This window comes from Antechinus flavipes, chromosome 3 (assembly GCF_016432865.1).
Source record: "Antechinus flavipes isolate AdamAnt ecotype Samford, QLD, Australia chromosome 3, AdamAnt_v2, whole genome shotgun sequence".
In the NCBI taxonomy this organism is placed as follows: Eukaryota; Metazoa; Chordata; class Mammalia; order Dasyuromorphia; family Dasyuridae; genus Antechinus; species Antechinus flavipes.
The window spans coordinates 635238543-635243059 of NC_067400.1; positions in this window are offsets into that span (position 1 = coordinate 635238543).

Consider the following 4517-nt stretch of genomic DNA (forward strand, 5'->3'; position numbering starts at 1 on the left):
CCACAACAAAGGTGGACGATGGAACGACTGTCTCAGCCTCAGAAAGCTTCTAGTGCACTTGTCCTTTCTGGCCCTGAGAGCTCCTCCTTATATGTTCCACACTGAGTACAAACCAATCGTTATATCTCTAGGAAACCATTATTTGTTGTAGGATTAAATCTGTGTTAAACTATATTTAACCACTGTCTCCTTAATTCCACTCAGTACCTTGTTTCAAGTTCTAGCCCATAACATCTCCTTGTAGGATCGGATCAAGCATTCTGAACCAGGCTAAATTAGATAACTGTTGTATCTATCAATTCCACTGACTTAGCACCTTGTTTCAAGTTTTGGCCCATAACAACATTAGTGTGTCTGGCTTCAATGTGGCCAGCTCAACGGAGTTGTGCTTTGTGCAGTAGAGTTGGAATACTTGGCAGTTGAATTAGAGAAGGGGCCTCAGTGTCTAGTCCCTTCTCCTGCCAGAAGATCTGCAGACCTTTCTAAGACAATTCAAATGAAAGCGATTTGGTTTCCTAGTGTGGAACTGGTGTCCAGCTTTCACAGGCATACAACAATGAGGTCAGTACCATGGTTCTACAGACCTTCAGTTTGGTAGTCTGAACACTTTTCCTCTCCCGCACTTTCCTTTGGAACCTTCCAAACACTGAGCTAGCTCTGCCCATCTATGTGCCTATCTCATTATCATTGTATTCTTCTCTGGAAAGCATGCTGCCAAGGTAAGTGAACTTAACCACAGCATTCATAACTTTTCCATTTTCTGTAAGCAATGGCTCCACATATGATGGTATGGTACTGGCCAATAGAGCAGACATGTTTTCTGGATATCGTTGGGCCAAAATGAGCACAAACAGCAGAGAACGGATCCGTACTTTGTTGCATATCACTTTGGAGGCTGCATCAGCGCACAATTTTCTACAAAGAATCATGCACCAACATGCCCTAAACTTTAGTTTTAGCCTTTTCAAGTTGATGAATTTACCATCACTGTAGTAACTGAAGGCATTTGACAACACGTTTGAAAACATCATGCTAAAAAGCATGAAAGCAAGCACACAGCCTTGTGTCACTCCATTGAAGACTGGGAAAGCTGAAAAGCACTATCCATTGTACAGAACCTGGGCAAGCTTGCCATCATGAAACTGATGAATTATACTGATGAGCTTCTCTGGGCAACCAAATGTTTTTTTGTTTGTTTTGTTTTGTTTTTCTAATTCAACTTGTTTATTTTTTAAAAATAAAGACAATGAGGTGCAGGAAGTAGAATGGCTTTCTAAAGGATATGTACACAAGTAGATAACAAAGTTTGGATTCAAATGAAGATCTTTTAGCTCCATATCAGGTGGTTTCCCCTGAAAGATGACACTGTCTCCTTTAGAGAAAGAGATTTCTCCACTTCGCCCAAGTCCCTAGTCCAGTATCTCACATGGTTTTGAAGAGACATAGTGATGAGATTGAAGGCAAATGGATCCATTTAAATGTTGAGGTAGGAGGTTGTTTGAGAGGAACTATCACTTCACAAGCATTAGAGTAGAATCCTGGATAATGAGCTACTCTCAGAACTAGAATGAATAGGCTTCAAGTTTTATCTTTCACACAAAGGCTAAGTCACTTAATCACTCAGTGCCCTAGGATCAGATGACTCAAACATAAATAAAAATATATTCCTGTTCACTTTGTATTGATGACCATACTGAAAACCACATATTAACATTATCTATGGTTTATTGTATTTTTATTTTGTTAAATGTCTCCCAATTACATATTAATCTGATTTTAATTTGGGTGTTTGGGGAGAGGTATGGGCTGTATTTTTAATAGTTATAACTTTTTATTGACAGAAGCTATGCCTGGGTAATTTTTTGCAACATTATCCCTTGCACTCACTTCTGTTCTGATTTTTCCCCTCCCTCCCTCCACCCCCTCCCCCGGATGGAAAGCAGTCCTATACATGTTAAATATGTCACAGTATATCCTAGGTACAATATATGTTTGCAGAACTGAACAATTCTCTTGTTGCACAGGGAGAATTGGATGCAGAAGGTAAAAATAACCTGGGAAGGAAAACAAAAATGCAAAGAGTTTACACTCATTTCCCAGTGTTCTTTCTTTGGGTGTAGCTGCTTCTTTCCATCATTGATCAATTGAAACTCAGATCTCTTTATCGACGAGATCCACTTCCATCAGAATACATTCTCAAACAGTATCGTTGAGGTATATAATGATCTCCTGGTTCTGCTTATTTCACTCAGCATCAGTTCATGTAAGTCTCTCCAAGCCTCTCTGTATTCATCCTGCTGGTCATTCCTTACAGAACAATAATAGTCCATAACGTTCATATACCACCATTTACTCAACCATTCTCCAATTGATGGACATCCTTTCATTTTCCAGTTTCTGGCCACCGCAAACAGGGCTGCCACAAACATTCTGGCACACACAGGTCTCTTTCCCTACTTTAGTATCTCTTTGGGGTATAAGCCCAGTAGAAACACTGCTGGATCAAAGGGGATGCACAGTTTGGTAACTTTTTGGGCATAGTTCCAGATTGCTCTCCAGAATGGCTGGGCTACCCAATTTTAACATACTTTTCCATCAGCCCTTGTGACAGTGTCAAAGATCTACAATTGTATACAGACCTCTGTTCTGGCATTTCTACTGGAGTTGTGGGGCAGCAAACACAGTGTCAATTGTTTCTCAGCCCCTTCTGAAACCACACTGGCTCTCAGGAAGATGATTTACCCCCCAAATCATGCAAGGGAGAGGGCTCTGGACTTGGAATTAGAATGCAGCTTCAGATACTTAGACAAGCCACTTATGTCTCTCCAGGCTACTTCAATTTCCTCATCTGCAGAATGAGTGTGACAGCAGCGCTCACCTCCTAGTTGGCTGAGAGGATAATATGGCAGGTGCTATGCAAACACAGCACACCATAGGAAGGACCTTGTTCGGCTCCGGAGAAAGGGAAGTGGCCTGAGCTTCCTGGAGGAATGAACAGAGCCTCAGCTGACAAAGACAGGAGAGAGGAACCCCCTGAACTGCCTCTGGCCCAGAGCTGAGCATTGCATCCAGCCTCCCTGCTGGGCATTTTGCTGCCCTGGTTTAGAGGGTTCAGGCCGACCTTGGGGGCCTCCTGGGATGGAAGCAAAGTACCAGAGCGAGAGGAAACACAGGGCAGCCAAAAGGAAGTTTTCAGAGCCTTTGTTATTGGCCAGGACTGATCCCCCAACACCAAGACTGGAGGGGTCAGTAATGAGGGCCTCAGGGCCACATATTTATAAAGAGAGAGACATCAAAATGTTTCCTGATACATTTGTCATAATAAAGGAATTTCAAACAGGAGGCCAAAGTTATCGCTCTAAGGGGGTCATTCCCAGACAGCAGCAGCAGCAGTATTTAAGCTTATCAGTTGTCAAGGTCTCAGGACTCTCGGACAGCACATCTGGGGGAGTAGAAATACCGTCTGCGTGAGGGCGTGAAGAGCTAGTAACAAACTTCTCACTACAAAGATCCAAGATGACGTCCCTCACGGCCCCATCCGGGCGCTTTTCCACTTCACTCCCCCCTTTTCTTGAGACCGTCAGAGACTGGGCTCATCAGAGGCCAGCGGAGAGTAAGTGACCCTGGCAACAAGCAGCCTAACCGCCCGCATCTTCTTCCTGATATACCTGGTTAAACAATCAAAGGAGGGGCCATCAGTAGCTCCAGCAGAAGTAGGCAAGGGGGTCTATCAGGGGGTCACAAGGGAGGTTACCCAGGGGAGCGACTGAAAGGCGACTGGGACCAAGACACTGAATGGCCTGAGCCTTCTCCCGGGCCTTGATCCGCTGCCTCACTGCAGAGAGGGAGGCAGAAACAGCAAGCTGGCCTCGGGCCACGCGCGCCCCTCCTTGCTTAAGGTAGAGAAAATCTAGCCCCCCTGGTTCTGTGGGGCCGCCTCTGCGAGGAGTTCGGGGAGTTCTCCAGGAAGGAGATGGGATTTTCCAGGTCCTTTAGATCCTGATCCACCTGGGAACCCAGAGCCAACAGCGGCTGTCCCCATGGATCGGGGCTGCGGTCCCCATGGATCGGGGCTGCGGTCCCCATGGATCCGGGCAGCGGTCCCCATGGATCGGGGCTGTGGTCCCCATGGATCGGGGCAGCGGTCCCCATGGATCGGGGCTGCGGTCCCCATGGATCGGGGCTGCGGTCCCCATGGATCCGGGCAGCGGTCCCCATGGATCGGGGCTGCGGTCCCCATGGATCCGGGCAGCGGTCCCCATGGATCGGGGCAGCGGTCCCCATGGATCGGGGCTGCGGTCCCCATGGATCCGGGCAGCGGTCCCCATGGATCGGGGCTGCGGTCCCCATGGATCCCGGCAGCGGTCCCCATGGATCCGGGCAGCGGTCCCCATGGATCGGGGCAGTGGTCCCCATGGATCGGGGCTGCGGTCTCCATGGATCGGGGCTGCGGTCCCCATGGATCGGGGCTGCGGATCCCACAGCCTGGAGCCTGCTATTCCCAGCCCCACCAGGAG